Below are 17,917 nucleotides of genomic sequence, written 5' to 3'. Positions count from 1 at the left end.
AAGTTGTAAAAAGGGATTATCATCAACCCTGGTGTTGGAATAAGGGGGCATTTCTGAAACAGCAAACTTTGCAAATTCTTCCTCAGTAGTGAAAGTGTATTTTGAGTGGATTGAATACGTTATTATGAATAATAGTTGCTACTCACTGTATAGCGGATATGCTGAGTCGCAGATAGGCAGATCTGTGACTCAGTATCTCCTCTGTATGGTGAGTAGCAACTATCCTTTTCATAATATTGTCCCATTCCATCCGGTATTTTTGATTGTTTCATTGTGAATAACCATTCTGTTCAATCATCACCAATAAATCAGTATTGATCTTTCTTAACCATTCACATACTGCTTTTGGTTTGCCTGAGCAGGACATTTTTTAAAAAATTCTGCGTTAATTTGTGATGCAGAACTTATTTGCCTACCGTGCATAGGGGACCTGAGGACAGTGTACATTACAACTCGTACATTTTTAAACCGTGATACTTGCAGAGCATTGGAAGAAGTCAGAATATGTGTGCTCTCGTCTAATTGAGCCTTTATGTGATCTAGATTTGTCTGTGGACATATTGTGTGTGAGTCCACATTGAAGGAATTAGGAAATTTTAAGGCAAGCACCATTTTCTGTCTCTACGGAGGCTGATGACACATGACTTACCATCTGGCAGTAGATAACTCCTCATGGTGTGAAAGCATACCTAATGCGTTCATACAAAATAATGTGTGTTCCATTTCATTGCTCACCTATCATGTGACTGACTCATTAACAACAGTCAACAAACAACCAGGCCATTTCTAATTTGTGCAAGTGATTTTAAAATAGGTATGGCAAATATGTATTATATGGTAACAGAACAGTGTGTAAAAAATAAACTCTGTGACGAGTGCTTAGTAAAGGTGAGCTGGACACTTTAGAGCCGACTTGCTGTATCTGCATACCATTTGAGCATCCGAGAACAGGTGAATTGTATCACAAAAAAGGTCACAGTGCCACTGAAGCATCCATTACACAGTCTTCATGCCAACGTTGCTTTCAGGTAGAGGCAGGTGGCACTGCATAAGTTTAAATATCGACCAACTAACTGCAGAGAACTGTGCAGTCTTGTGAGGTAGTGGGTGCCAAATGCGCCTGGATTACAAAGGAGAGTAAATGAAGTTCATGGTGATAATTCCTGCCAGAGTAACTCTCACTGCCAGTCAGGTTCCAACTTTTCAGAGCCACAGAATTGCTGCTGAGATGGATGGTCCCAAAAGGATCCATTACAGCATGTTATGGTGACTCATAGGTAGCAGCCAAAAAATCGTCTTTTTTATCGTCACCAGGACAATGAAAAATATCCAAACTTGTGGAGAGAAGCCATGTTTCTACCTATCTAGAAACTTTTTTAGTATTAAAAATCTGTACAGATTGCAATAAGTTACTGATTTTTAACACCAATTACTGTCATCAGGCCAATGGCTCCAGAAGAAGTGAGGAGCTGCTTCACAGAGCTGCTGATAGGATCTATAGTGTGTGACAGGCACCAGTAATGCCAAACAGCAGCTACAATTCTTCACGTCTTCTGGAGCCATCCAGCTCTTCATATCTGGAGCCATTAGCCTGATGATGGTCATATAGATTAAAAACATTATTGTAACTGAACTGCTTGGTGGTATTAAAATATTAAGTATGATCACAGTGATTTTTAAATGAGGTCAAACATTATTACCCCTCTTGAAACATGTTAAGGACTATTGTTGTGCAGCCTTCGTTATCTGTGTGCGCAATAGCTTAAGCTTTGCAAGCCGTTGAGGTCCTTCACTGCAGAGTGAACAATACTGAGTTACCTTACTCAGTCCTCACAAATAGTTTTCCTATCTGTGATCTGTTTTAATTTTTCCAAAGCTCTCTAAATATTCTGAAACTGATTTTATGTGGAGGGGGTCAACTTTCAGTGAGAAGCTCTTCTGTCACTCTCTTGAGTTAGTTACATGTTGATGATCCTGTTTGCTGATGTTATGACTAGCCTGTAGTTATACGACTTAACTTTGATTTTAAATCTCTTGTTGGTTGGTCAAAACTCAGCTTTAATGCAATTAAAATTTTTGTAGCCTGAACTCTTTTCCACTTATTGGAAGAAGGTTGAAGCATTCTAATTTTCAGACCATGTGGGTGACACAATTTTGACTATATTTTTTTCTATATATTCACAAAACAAGAGATTTACAATGAGTTTTACAGAAATTATGGTGTCTGGTGCTTCACAAAGACTGGTCAAAAACTGACGCAAGACCGCCTCACGTGGTTACCGTGAAATATGTTCACTATTTTGTATTTACTTAAATTTGGCGTATTTCGTGACAGTACCTTTTCCGTAAAATGTTTACAAGGCGATATTTGTCTTGGCTTCAGTTGTCTAGTGGAAGTATGATTCCACAATGTAGTTTCGTCGGGTGCATAAATGACCTGGTTCAATGCGTTTGCCTCATTTTTGGTGCTTCAAATACCATTTCTTCGAATGTGGTTTCTTCTTAAAGTTTATATAAAAAAATAGTAACATAATTCATTTTTTCCTGTTCACTAGCAAATTATTTATGACGGCGACCTGCACATTGTTCTACCGTCAACACACACCAAGAGTTCACTGCCGACTGACTACAGTCAAAGACGACTCCAGCGTCAAAGACATTATACACAACACACAAGCTTCCACTTGTAATCAGTCTCTTTGATATTCTTCGCCACATTTACTAATAGTAATCAATATGCTGTCACTCTCAAAAATATTAGTAAATTAACATAAAATAAGGCAAATTACAATAAAAAAATTCTGACAAGAATATAAGAAAACATTTACAATTTGGTATCGACAAATCCGGTAGAAAATAACACATCTCCCAGATCCATTACAACCGCCACATCGTCTTAAATAACATTCTAGTAATGGTTTAGATTTTAAAGCATTATCGAAGATACTTATTAATTGGTTTACAGTTAAAAATATAACCTTGGAAAAAGTTATGTACATCATAAATCACTTCATATTATAAGGATGCATTTGTTAAAGAAATATTTTACAAATCCTTAGTAGCTTTGTTTCAAGTTATACTTCTTTTTGTAACAATGTTTTCACTAATATTGAGTTTACTTCCAAATTACGATGTGCAGTTTAATGCTTACATAATTTCGGTGTCTATGTGTAAATTGTATTCAACCAACTTATAGCTTTTAGTGTATAAAGATTTTAAGACTTGATGCAATTACTGTTGTCCTGATGGTAATGCAAAAAGTTTATAAAATTCTCCAGTACATATACTAATATTGTATAGGTGATTGAGAGTCACATAACAATATTACGAAAAGGAAAGTTGCTACTCACCTTATAGTGGAGATGCTGAGTCACTGATAGGCACAACAAAAAGACTGTCACAAAATAAGCTTTCACCCAACAAGGCCTTTGTCAAAAATAGACAGACAGATAGACAAACACACACACTCACACACACAGACTGCAGTCTCTGGCAGCTGAAGCCACACTGCTATATGGTGAGGAGGAACTTTCCTTTTCTTAATATTGTTTCATTCAATCCTGCATTTTCCATTGAGAGTTACATAAATATCATGTATAAATTGAACTAAAGTTCATGCAATGGTACACAAATAAATACATAATTTAATCAGTGCACATAGTGTGTGAACAGAATATGCTACTGAAGTATCATATATTCAAATTGATATGAATTCGGACAAATCAGTAAATGTTCTTGCACTCTGCCATGTTACAGTGCTGTAATGAGTTGCCATATCCATCACTATCATTTGTAGCTTCTGCTACTATATCAGGTTCATTGTATAAATTATACAAAGAAATATCCACCTTGAAACTACAAGCAGCCACTGTAAAAGAGTATTTATTTTATGTTATAGTGTATAATTATCATTCCAAAATCTGTCAGGCTCTATGAACCTCAAATTTGTGTTATCTCTACCTCTGTGTCCCAATTATTTTAACATCATAACAAAAACAACAAAACAAATATTACTGTTAAGGCAGTACTAACATGATTAACACATTTACTGCTACTTAGTGCTGTTTACTTAACATTGTCTCCAGAACTGCTATTATCACCTCTATTCAGTCAGTGCTTTGTATCCCTACTGTCAGATTTATTGAGATGGGCCAATAATGGAGGAAGTGAAGGTAGCATCCGTCTTCAGAGTTAACAAGAAAAACACACACACACACACACACACACACACACACACACACACACACACACACACACACAGAGAGAGAGAGAGAGAGAGAGAGAGAGAGAGAGAGAGAGAGTGGGGAGGAGTGGGGGAGGGGGCTGGGTGACATCATCGTGGACAACTTCATTGTTCCTGATTGAGGTGAGGGTTGAGTTTGGTGGCCCTTCTAAGTCAGTATTGCCAGCCAGGGCAATTTAACTTAAGGTATATGAGTGCATACATGTGTTTCATATTAACTCAGAATAAGGATACTCTCTGAAAGTCCAACAAATTCAGGCATGTATATGCACCTCTCTTCCTCTTAATGCTTCAATTAAACAGTTACGTTGTTTGTATTCCTCTGTAGGTTTTGCAGTGTCATTTTAATATTGACTTGAACTAAGTTATGTGGAGTCTTCTTGAAATGAGCTTTCATGAGTGAAGTTCCATGCAGATTACTCCACAAGATGTGTCCATAGGTAGCCCCAGTCATCTCTATGGGGACAGCAGGGCGTATTTTAGTAGGGCCTACTTCATCTTCACCCACTTCTTTTGTGACAGTAATCAACATCTCACTTGGTATTATTGACTGAATTCCCAGTCAGGCTCATTATTGCAGAAATCCATGCAGCATAACACACGATACCTCATTCAGTCATCTATAGACAAATTTCTTTGGATGTATTCATCATTTTACACACATGTATGCATTATTTATAGCAGAGGTACATAAGATAAGAACAATGGTAAAACCAGAACATGCATTATAAATTCACAATTCAGACATATATATATGTTATTTATCACTTAATGGCATAAGGCAAGATTCAGGGAACAGAAAGAACATGATTGAAACAAGAGAATTAATCACAAGACTACTCTGATGATACACCTTGGTTTTTAAATTACATGGAATAATTTATGAACCACGTTTTCCAGTCACATTAATGTGACCACTGCGTATGTTCAATGTCAGTGCTGAAAACAGTGCAGTCATTATCGTAATGCAGAAACGGAACAATTTATCTGACTTACAAAAGGGCATGAACATTAGCTTTTGGGACAAGGGTGGAAGCATTTCTGAAATGGCCAAGTTTGGATGTTGTTCCTGTGCTGGCATGGTTAAAGTAGACAGTGCATGGCAATATGATGCTATACAAAACTGGCAACTATGGTGGGCCATGGACTATGGATGACAGGGATGAATAATGGCTGTGGAGATATGTATGAGCAAATAAACGTGCAACTGTTGAGCAACTGACCACCCATGAACCAAGGGACTACCAACAGTGTCTCCTCAGTCACCATTCAGTGAATGTTGTTTCATATGGGCCTCCACAACAGGTGCCTGGTTCATCCACCCATGCTGACTGCTGTTCATTGGCAACAAAGGCTGGAATTTACATGCCAGTACTGCAACTGGATGTCCATTGAATGGTGACAAGTGGCCTTTTCAGATGAAACATGTGTTACGTCCATCATACAGATGGCCATTGGTATGTATGATGTGGAAATGTTTTTGTAGCGTTCCCTGGGTGATGTTGCCATTCCTAAAGGCACAAGGAATCAACAGAAATACAGATCTATCTTTGGGACTATGTCCACCCTTACATGGAGTTTGGTTGTCCTCGGCATGGTGCCATCTCCCAGCAGGACAATGCAACCTGTCACACAGCTCTGTGTACATGTGTTTTTCAGAGAGCACCATAATGAGTTATCCATACTCCCCTGGCCACCAAACTCCCTGAATTTAAACCCACTTGAGAATCTGTGGGACCACCTCAGTCGGGCTGTTTGCACCGTGGATTCTCAACAAAGAAAATTAGTCCAGCTGGCCATGGCAATGGAGTCAGTGTGGCTCCACACCCAGTTGTTACCTACTAGAACCTCATTAATTCTCTTCCTGCATGTCTCACACTGTGAAAGGTGGTTATTCAGGTTTTTGACAGGTGTTCACATTAATGTGTCTGGTCAGTGTAGACATGAATTATGTTGCTTAAAACATTTTTCATGTTATATGGTGTATTGTCCAGGAGTGCCACTGGTAAATACAGCCTTCCGACCACTGTTGTGCCTCTACTTCCTTGTGTTCTGCTGTTTATTAAATCCAGCAATAGACATGTATATGCCAGTAGCCATGTCCAACATTTGATCAAACAGCATTTCCTCTCCACTCTTTCATTATCAGTTACGTTCTCCAAATTACTGTTCCATTCAAGAATACACTGCTTATTCTTCCATACTTTTTAGATGAATGGAGAAGGTCATTGCATTAAATACAGGGGCATGGAAGCAACTTAGAAAACAAACACTTCTTGCTAAGAATTTGTTTCAGGACAAGGAAAGTCTTTTAGCAAGTAGATATGTGAAACATGAGGCATGAAGAGCAGTCTCTAAAGCTTATGTTTATTGGCTTGTTGGGTGTCTCTTTACAGAAAAGAGATCTGGCAGTTGATAAAAATATCACAAGCTAGCAGTGACACAAATGTCAATATTAGTTTGATAGTTGTTTTTCATCTTCAGATCATTTTACATCAGTATTAGACATGCCCTTAATGTAACAAAAACGTAATTAAAAGTTCACAAACATGCTGGCGTACAATAATTTGGGGATGTGATTGATTCCAAAACTAATTTACACTATTTATTCACATCTCATCACGAGTCACTTCACCCCATTGCACACTCTGCATGCACAACACAAACATCTCTTCCTCTCCATCACATTCTTTCTGCATTTCTCTTGATCCATCTCAACAACTGAGTCAGCATTCCTCATAACGAAGGGAATATTGAGCTCAGGATAGTGAAAGGAAGTTAGCATTGTAAATCTTGGGCATACAATTTTCCAGATGGCGCCGATAGAGAAAGTACGTGTTGGTTCAGCTCCCAGTTATGAAGATAAAAGTAATAGTAATTGTAAATTGTGTATCAGAAAAGTTCGTAAAGGAATTCAGTGTAGAACCTGCAAGTACTGGTTTCATGAAAATTGCTGCAAGATCAACTTAAAACTCGTAACTGATGACTATTTGTGGACCTGTGAGCCGTGCATAGCAGCCGTGTGTGAAAGTAAATTTTCAAACATTATCAAAAATAAGGACGAAATAATCAGAATGCTACAAACCGATATTGAAGTGCTAGAAGTGAAATACGCTGTCCTCCAAGACCGATATACAGCTCTACAAAACAGTAGTGCTTCGACAGTGTGTGTAGATCGGTGTTATGTACGTCGTGAAAACGTAACCGTCGACGACGCCACATTTATATACAAGAAAGGAAACCCACAAGTGAATAAAGAAGCCTCAACAGTGGACAAAGTTCAGTGCTTGATAAACAGTGATAATTCAAATAACAAAAACAGTGCATCTAAAATTGTAGTAAACGGCAACACGTGTACACAAAACACGCGTGGTTGCGTAAGAAAAAGTTCTGATCGCGTACCTAAACAAACACAACGGAAAAATAACGTAAAAATATTTGGAGACAGTCATGCTCGCAATATTTCGACATGCATGTCAAACTCTGCTCAAGATGGTTCGTGTATATCAGCAATTGTTAAACCAGGAGCAAAATTCGTGAATGTGGTAGAAGGCATACACACAGAATGTGCTAAATTCACGGAAAAAGACTGTGTTGCGATAATCGCAGGAGCAAACGATGTTTATTGCAACGAGGCCAGCACTTTCATTAAAAAGCTACTCGTATTGCTGCAGTTATTACAGCATACAAACATAATACTAACAACTGTGCCCACGAGATATGACCTGGCAGACTGGTCTTGTGTGAACAGAGAAATTCGCCTAACGAATAGTAAACTGAAACACTTTTGCACTAAGTTTACGAATGTGACACTACTCGATACAGACAGGTATGAGAGACACTGCTTCACAAAGCATGAACTACATCTAAATCGGTTTGGCAAAAATAAACTAGCAGCAGACATTGGAAAAGCTTTTCATGAAATAATAGGCCTAAACAATAACGATCATGAAAGCAGACCAGTCATAGCCCTAACTAACGAGGGAAACTAGTGAGCTGGGCCAACTCTAGCAGGATTTGGTCCAATAACAAAAATCTGCAACAAGTAATTAATACACAAACGAAAGTTCACTCAAACAGCAATACAATTAAAGACAAACAAAAGTTAACAGTGTTTCATCAGAACATAAGAGGCCTATACTGCAAGCTGGATTGGTTCACAGCAAATATAGAAGACACAAAAGGTATAAACAGTGCCCACATTCTGTGTCTAACAGAACACCACATTACTGCTGGTATTGAAGTGGTCCCTATTCCTAACTATGTTTTGGCAACGTCTTATTGCAGGAACTATATGGACAAAGGATGTAAAAAACAATGTCTTGTTCACGGCAATAGATGTACAAAGATTCTGCTTTTGAGCTACATTTTGAAGTATGTGCTATAGAGGTGCCAGACACCGTCTCCAGATTAACAGTTGTGGCAGTTTACAGGGCACCATCTGGTAATTTTAAAGTGTTTGTTAAACAATTAGATACTCTTTTGTTGTACTTAAGTAGAAAAAATAGGGGCATGGTAGTTGTTGGGGATTTTAACATAGATTTCTTGGTTAATTCTCCCTGCAAGGTGGAGCTTGAAAATTTCATGTGCACGTACAACCTTGTTCCCGTGGTTAGCTCGCCCACCAGAACCACAACCTCTTCCAGTACTCTCATTGATAACGTTTTTGTTGATCAGAGTAAAGTCAACCATATTAATATTGAAATGGTTATAAATGGTCTGTCTGGCCATGACGGACAACGAGTTACTTTCAACAGCTTGGGAATTCCTCTGAGTGACACCTCACTTAGATGGAAAACAGTAAGGAAAATAAGTGAGGAAGCTATTCAAACATTCAGATCACGTCTTCAGCATACTGACTGGACACCTGTTTATCTAGCAGAAACTGCTAATTCAAAATACAATTTATTCACAAATGAGATAGCAGGTACCTTTGAAAGTGTATTTCCAAAAAAGTCATACAGAGTCCAACCTGCTAGGTCTGCAAAAAAACCATGGCTCACTAAGGGCATCATAGCTTCCTGTCAGAGAAAAAGACAACTCTACATAGCATCAAAGACTTCTAACAACCCTGCTCAGCTAAAACATTATAAACTCTACTGTAAAATTCTTGCCAAAGTAATTAAAAACTCTAAAAGTATGTGTATAGCATCTGAAATTACTAATTCTAAAAATAAAATTAAAACAATCTGGAATGTGATAAAGAGAGAAACAGGGACTGTAAACTACACCAAAGACAAAAATATTGTTTTAACTGTTGACAACTCAGAGATAACTAATAGTGAGGAAATTGCTGAAATCTTTAACCAACATTTTTTAACTGTCCCAACACAGATAGGTTGCCATGATTCTGTAGATAAAGCTGCCTGCATAATGAAAAATAATTTTCCAGAACATTTCAGTCAAATAAGTGTGCTTCCCATTACTGCCACTGAAATCAAAAAAATCATACAGTCTTTGAAAAATAAACATTCTGCTGGTATCGACGATATTTCAAGCAAGCTGTTGAAGGCTTGCTGTAGTGAAGTGACCGAAGTTTTGTCTCACATCTGCAACACATCCATGCAACAAGGAGTGTTTCCAGACAAAATGAAATACTCTGTTGTCAGGCCCCTGTACAAAGCAGGGGATGCTACAAATGTGTCAAACTATCACCATATCTCTCTATTAACAACATTTTCAAAAGTCCTAGAAAAAGCTCTGTACAACAGGATTGTGGCACACCTTGGTGACCTGAACATCATTAACAGTCAGCAGTTTGGTTTTCAAAAGGGAGTTTCAATAGATAACGCAATTTTCTCATTCACAAATGATGATCTAGAGTCTATAAACAGCAAGAGGCTGCCAATTGGTGTCTTATGTGACCTATCAAAGGCGTTCGACTGTGTAGATCACCAGATACTCTTCAAGAAGGCCTGTCATTATGGAATTACAGGACCTGTAGGGAACTGGTTAAAATCGTACCTCGAAAATAGAAAGCAGAAGATTATTCTAGATGTTTCAGATAGTGTATCACAATATATAGTGGACTCTGAGTGGGGAATTGTGCAGCATGGAGTGCCACAGGGATCAGTGCTTGGGCCCTTGCTGTTCCTCATATATGTTAATGACCTACCTTTATCCATCAATAAGCAGTGTAAGTTTACAATGTTCGCTGATGATACGAGCATTGTGGTGGATAATGTGTCAACTACTGACTTAGAATCCGAGGTCAATGATATCCTTAAGGAAGTTCTGGGTTGGTTTAGTATTAACTCCCTTTCAATAAACCTGAAAAAAACCAATTTTATCCAGTTCCAGACAACCCACAAAAACCCAAAAGAAATAGTTATCACACAGAATGATCAGATGATAAAGCAAGTGTACTTATCAAAATTCCTAGGCGTATACGTGGACAGTAAGCTGAACTGGGAACATCACGTTCTACAAACACTAAAACGGCTGACGTCGGCAACATTTGCTTTACGAATTTCGTCACGCTTCAGTGACATTACCATCTCAAAGTCAGCTTACTTTGGCTATTTTCATTCAGTGATGTGTTATGGCATCATCTTCTGGGGCAATACACCTGCCGCAAAGAAAATCCTCACAGCACAAAAAAGAGCAATAAGAATCATTTGTGGTGTACCCCCACGAACCTCATGTCGAAATCTTTTTAAACGACTTGAAACACTGACAGCAACATCTCAGTACATATATTCACTGATGTGCTTCATAATAAATAACCCCACTCTGTATGAAACGAATTGCCTACATCATGAACATAACACCATAAGAAAAGAGGATTTCCACTGTGAGTTAAAGAACTTGACACTTATTCAGAAAGGGGTAAAGTACGCTGGAACGAAAATTTTCAATTCCCTACCCAACAGCATCAAAAGTATAAGGAGTAGTACATCAGTATTAAACGTAGCTTGAAAAATTATTTACTTGAGACCTCACTTTATTCACTAGAGGAATTCTTTCAGAGAAATAAGTAAAACCCAGATTGGAAAGATGTTTTTAAATTTTTTGACACTGTTTACTGTTAAACTAATGTAATAATGCCCAAATGTAAAAATTCCTCTTTTTCTCATTTCCATTTTTGGGTCACTTTTAAACCCAAAGTGGGAAGTTTTGATTACTGTTCAAGGTTAAAATAAATGCAATAATGCCCTAAATATGAAACTGCTATCTTCACATTTATGTTGACTAGTTTTTAAGCTAATAAGCATGACTTTTGTGCACTGTTATTAATACTATAACAATGTCTTTATTCTATGTATTTTATTATGTACATTGACACGTTTCACATCTGAGTGACTTGCTCACATGTACAGATCTATGGAACAAGTATATAAATAAATAAATAAAAGTTACATGCATTATACTCTGAAAATATGTTGTGTAATGACAGATTTATTTTTTTAAATTTTATGTGTTGGTTTTAACTCTCTCTCTCTCTCTCTCTCTCTCTCTCTCTCTCTCCCTCTCCCTCCCGCCCTCTCTCCCTCCCCCTCTCCCTCTGTCCCTCCCCCCTCCCCATTCCCCTCACCCTCCCCTCCTTCCCCCTCCCCCTCTGTCCCCCTCTCCCCTCCCACCCCTCTCTCAGCCCCTCCCTCCCTCCCTCCCTCCCTCCCTCCCTCCCTCCTCCCTCTCTCCCTCTCCCTCCCTCCCTCCCTCCCTCCCTCCCTCCCTCCCTCCCTCCCTCCCTCCATCCCTCTCCCCCTCTCCCTGTCCCATCCTCCTTCCCCCTCTCTTCCCCCCTTACTATTTCTTTGGACAATTTATTATAATGAGTACACATGAGAATGGTGTATGGCTATGAGTAGTTGTTATTGCACACAGATGATAGGACTTTAAGGGTGTAACAGTCTGACAGGAGGCACAAAAAAGGCTGTATGGAGGGGAAAGGGTCAGGGGATGCTAAAATAAATAAGGAGGTCAACTTATCAGGCAAATATAAGGTGAATATACACCTTTAAGCCGAATTCTGGGGTATAGTGAACGGATAATAAATATTTTTAAAGGGATAGCTACAGGCTGAAAATGTAACCCACATGACACTATTGTACAAAGCCTATCAAATGCTGAAAATTGAAGCTGGAGAAAGGAAATGTGCCTATAGTGACAATGCTTAGCCTTTAACATGATGATGAACTAGTTACAAAGCTATAAAATTATTAATTATTGGAAATTTATTATCTGATGCAGACACATATAAAACTTAAACAAAATACTCTTCATTGGCATTGCTACTGGATTTCATGTAAGTCATCACATTACACTAGTTAACAAATTTAAACTTTTTTCTGCATCTGGTTTGTAAATGGGTGGATTTACCTAATTTTGGGGTGCTCAATACACTGGTAAAATCATTTTTTCTCTATGACATCACATTTCCTAGATACACAGCAGAATAAAAAAATGGTGGTAGTGAAAATTGACACAGTTAAGTCAAACAAAAATACACATTCAGAACATTTGAAATCAATACTATTTTGTATGTATATATGGACATGTTGCCAATAAAAGGTCCAAATTAGTTCAGAAGATGTTGTCACCTTTAATCGTCTTTGGTTTTTGAAAACTGCGACGACGGAGCTCTTCTTTTGTTTGCCGTTTCATCCCTCTCCCTAACAAGACCCCCAGCAGTAATCATCTATCATTGAAGGGTTCCAGTGACCTCAGTAACAGTGTTCCAAGGTAAGAATGTCTCGGTGAAAGCATTCACCATGCTCATCACTTACAGCTCCCAAATTTACCATGAAGAAATCAAAGTGAGAATGTAAAAAGTGAACTTTAAGTGACATTCTACACAATGATAACATAATTTCTGTCTTTTCTGCTGCCCAGAAAGCCCTTCAAAATTGCTTTAAAAGAAGACCAAGAAGCTAATTGGATATTTCTCAGTTTGGTATCAAAGGTTGGATCTTTCAGCAGTTTCCTTATTTGTGGTCCAACAAATATACCCTCTTTTAGCTTTGCCTCACTTAATTTAGGAAACTTTTCTTTTAAGTGATTGAAGACCTCACCTTCTTTATCCAGAGCTTTTACAAAGTTATTGATAAGGCCCAACTTGATAAGAAGGGGAGGCAAAATGATTTTATCGAGCTCAACCAGTGGGGTATTGTTCACATTTACGTTTCCAGGAACATATGACTTCCTTATAGGCCATTCCTTGATTGTATAGTGGTTCTTGGTGTAACAAAGCACAAAAGGCACAAAAAGCAGCAGTGTTTTGTGAATCCAGCCTGTAAACCTGTAAGGATTGCAACAACTTTGAAATCACAGCAAAGCTGCCATTATATTTAATTGCCTCTAGCCGCAAAGCCATGGTTTCACAAGTTTCTTTCATGTCTACTGCGTTAACCAAAGGTACCGATGGATATGAATTGCCATTATGCAGTAGTACTGCTTTCAAGCTGATTTTACTGGATTATGCTGTACACCTAGCTGCGTAAGCAGACCATAGACATTGCTACATACACACATTGAATTCTGCATATTGAAATAATGAGTGAAGGAAGCACCTTTTGATCTGAAACAGGAAATTTTTGTTCCTGGTGCTAGATGGTTCCGTTGTTGCAGTCTCGACCCCAAGAGTTCAGCTTGCTGTTTTGAAAGTTTAAGATCGCAAACCAAATCGTTCAATTCCTTTTGATTAAAGAGCTGAGGCGAAGTGTCATGGTATTGACTTCTATGTGTTTAATACTTTCTGATTCACGTGACATGATGTGTGGTTCCGTGGCTTTCAAGTTACAGACAGGATCACGTAAACCCTCATCATGGGGCATAGGCAGATGCACTGAAGATACATTTGGATGCTTTATTTTACATCTAGTTCTGCTCGACTGTCCCAAAATACTGTATTTGTAAGACAGAAGTAACAGTCTGAATAATGGCGTTTAGGCTCACACCACACCATCAGTTCAGCGAAAGGCATTTGCTCGGCGTTTTACTTTCAACCACTCGGTTAAGGTTGTATTACAGGTTATGCAGGCACTATGAGGTGCAAAATTTTTATCTTGATCATCAACAGGACAATCAAAACACAATTTATATGCGTTCTTAACCAAATCTTTGGGCTATTGAAATGAATTTCCCATACACATAACAAAAGTTGTCAGGGTGGTTTGGACATCAACGAGATTTACTAGTTGCCATTTTTCTTAGTGTAAGTTTTAAACACAAAAATTTTGCACTATCTTTCACAGGAAACACTCACTGCGGATCTCTTTCACACCACTGGATTACCTCACCAACCATTTACTGACAACTTGTAGATCTTCTAGCTCTCCTCTGCAAATCAAAAAACAGACAATTAAACATCAAAACAGAAGAACAGAAAAAAGTGAAATACTGAATATGAAAAGTAAAAAACCTTTAAAAACTCAAAAATGGTATGTGCTAGAACATTTTGAAAGGTACGAGGGACGTTTGAAAAGTCCGTTCAAAGTCCGAGAGATGGCACCACTAGCAGGTATCGAGGTCATGTTCAGTTACTAGCATCTTTGGAAAAAACGCACACCATGTTTCAGCCATATTGGTCTATTTCTTTGTGTTTGGTATTTGTGTGAATCAAGGAAGTCGAGTAATTGTCAAAAAATGGACAAAAAAGTATTTCGTGTGGTCATTAAACATTACTTCATGAAAGGCAAAATGCCTAAGGAGACTAAATATGAGCTTGATAAATATTATGGTGACTCTGCACCTTCGATTAGAACAGTTTATAAGTGGTTTCAATATTTTCGGAGTGGCCATATGGTCACATGTGATGCGGAACGTTCTGGGCGCCCTGTGGAGGTTACAACTCCAGAAATCATTGATAGAATCCATGATATGGTGGTGGATGACAAAAAAGTTAATGTGCGTGAGATTACTAGTGCTGTGGGCATCTCAAATGAATGGGTACATAATATTTTGCATAAACATTGAGAAAGCTATCCGCAAAATGGGTTCCGCGATTGCTCACGCTTGACCAAAAATGTAATCATGTGAAGCGTTGCAAGGATGGTTTGCAGCTGTTCAGGAAGAATCCGCAGGACTTTAAGCATCGTTTTGTCACTGTGGATGAAACATGGATACATTACTATACTCCTGAGACCAAAGAACAATCTAAACAATGTGTTATCAAGGGAAAATCTGCACCAAAAAAGGCGAAGACCATTCCTTCGGCCAGAAAGGTTATGGTGACTGTCTTTTGGGAGTCGCAAGGGATAATCCTTATCGACTATCTGGAAAAGGGTAAAACTATTACAGGTGAATGTTTTTCATCATTATTGGCCCATTTTAAAACCGAGCTGCAAAAAAAAAACGCTGGCGATTGGACCGCAAAAAAGTCCTTTTCCATCACGACAATGCACCAGCACACACCTCAGCAGTTGTGGTCGCAAAATTAATGGAAATAGGATTCCAACTTGTTTCCTGTCCCCCCTATTCTCCAGACTTGGCTCCCTCGGACTACTTTTTATTCCCCAATTTAAAGAAATGCCTGGCGGGACAAAGATTTTATTCAAACGAGGAGGTGATTGCAACAACTAATAACTGTTTTGCAGACTTGGACAATTCCTACTATTCGGAATGGATCAACAAATTAGAACAGCATTGGAGGAAGTGAATAAGTGTAAAAGGAGATTATGTCAAAAAATAAAAAAGGTTTACCCCAAACATGTAAGTAGTTTTTATTTTTGGACGGACTTTTCAAACACCCCTCGTATATTTGGATTCTACACACCAAAATACGTACTAGTTGATGTATCACATCCCAGATGGATGTTGACTAGTGTTATTTTTCCAGTCAAAGCTAAAACTACAGCTTAATTATATATACATGGTGTTAAAAAAGTGTTCCATATTTTGAGAGGTGGTAAAATGTATCAAAACAAGACAAAAATTTCCAGTGAACATGGGCTCTAAAATGCATATCTTCCACTGCAAGCTCTTCACTGTTACAAATGATCTAGAGAAAACTGTAAACAAATGAGGGCACATTCCTCTGTTGTTATCCATGGATACAGCATATGATAAGCTTCTGTTATTGTTGTTACTGTAGACCATATTCGCTGTTCCGGGTACATTGCCTACAATAGTTCTTATGGAACCAGTTTATATTTTGATCTGTTTTTAAAATGCTTTTACATTGTTGTTGTAATTCTGCGCTTACCCACATAATGGAAGCCTATTATTCCACATGGGAAATGGAAGCAACCATTGAGCCTGTGTCTTGTGTACTTAAAAAAAAAAGGAAAAACAGCAAGCAGGATACCATCTGCATAATTATCAGGCATCTGTTCTCATTTGATTTGTTTACTGCATTCTGTACATTGTTCATAACAGCAGAAAGATTGCAGTAGAAGACAAGTGTTTCATAGCAGCAAAGATGAACGCATCTCGTAGTTCTTTATGTATAAGCTGCAGAGCTCATGTTTACTGGACATTTTTTCCTTGTTTTGGTCCATACTGTCACCTCTAAAAATATGAAATACTTTTTTAACACCCTATACATTCATGGTGAGTCATGAGGAAAGATACATGCTTTGGGGCATGATAGTATTAACAATTCCGAATAAAAAAAGCCATGCGAACATATGCCCTGTTCTTAATAGTTTCTGAAGAAACTAATGAAAACAGTGGATACTGGACAAAAGTATGTGATAATAAGCGAAACATTGGGATCTAATGTTTTGTTTAATTTTGTACATTTCCTTGCAAAATATATTCAAAAAGTCCACCATTAACTACAATCAATTTTGCAGATCTTGTAGACAGCTGCTGCGTTGTTAATCTGAGCTCATTTGCACAGTCCTTTACTTGAGAACAAAGGTGTCAGTCACATGTCCTTCTTCACCAGCATTCACATGCAAAAACAACTGAAGTGACATTAGGTTATGCATGTTGGCTTTAGTAACCATTTCGAAGCACACTTCACTTGCTCATGGGGTGACAGACACACGTAAAATAGTGGCAAGATGTTTCTCCTTTGTTTCACTTTGCGCTTTTAGATTTCACTGTTCTGGGTACATTGTTTGTATTTTGATATGTGTTTACTGCATTCTGTACATTGTTCATAACAGCAGAACGACTGTCAACACTATAAACAGTAATCTGATGGAGTAAGATAGGGTGACCTCAGCTGCCAAGAAACGACTCACCAATGACTGATCCAGTGCTCAAGATAGGTTTCAGTGAGGCACTGTGTCACTGGCTATGCGAATTTTCAAACAGTTGCATCTCAGATACTGATAAGAAAAGGGCATATGTTCATTTGTAATTTTTTGTTCAGAGTCATCAATACTATCACCCCTCACGGTATGTACACTTCCTCCGGACTCATCCTGTATAATCACACACACTTTTTTTCAAAAGAATGAATGCAGTGCCAAACAGTCCTAAAAGTAATGCAAATCTCTCTTTTTATCTCTCTTCCTCTTAGTTCCCACCTTTTTTGACTTTCTCAAAACAAATATTTTGGGTACAGAGTAAGTGAATGGATAAATACTTGAACTTTCATAATCTGTTATATCTGTAAGATGTTGGCAGACATAAACATGTGGCACTGTATCCAGAGCTTAGAAGTTAAATTAAAACTCTTACCAGCCTGAAGATTGGCTCGAGCACAACTGTGCTGTATTAGGAGTGAGTAGAGATAATATGCCCTCTTGCCAACCAGCCATATACCTACCATTTTAACAA

General features: G+C 38.2%; 1 protein-coding gene across 3 annotated transcripts in view; it reads left to right on the top strand.

Moving 5' to 3' along the window:
• Positions 1–17,917, top strand: part of LOC126262522 (GATOR complex protein WDR59) — a 299,723-nt gene that overhangs the window by 138,755 nt on the left and 143,051 nt on the right. The gene's annotated exons all lie outside the window — the stretch shown is intronic.

The sequence above is a fragment of the Schistocerca nitens genome, chromosome 6 (genome assembly GCF_023898315.1).
Source record: "Schistocerca nitens isolate TAMUIC-IGC-003100 chromosome 6, iqSchNite1.1, whole genome shotgun sequence".
NCBI lineage: Eukaryota > Metazoa > Arthropoda > Insecta > Orthoptera > Acrididae > Schistocerca > Schistocerca nitens.
Note: the sequence above shows the minus strand (reverse complement) of the source record. Positions and strands in the feature narration are given on the sequence as shown.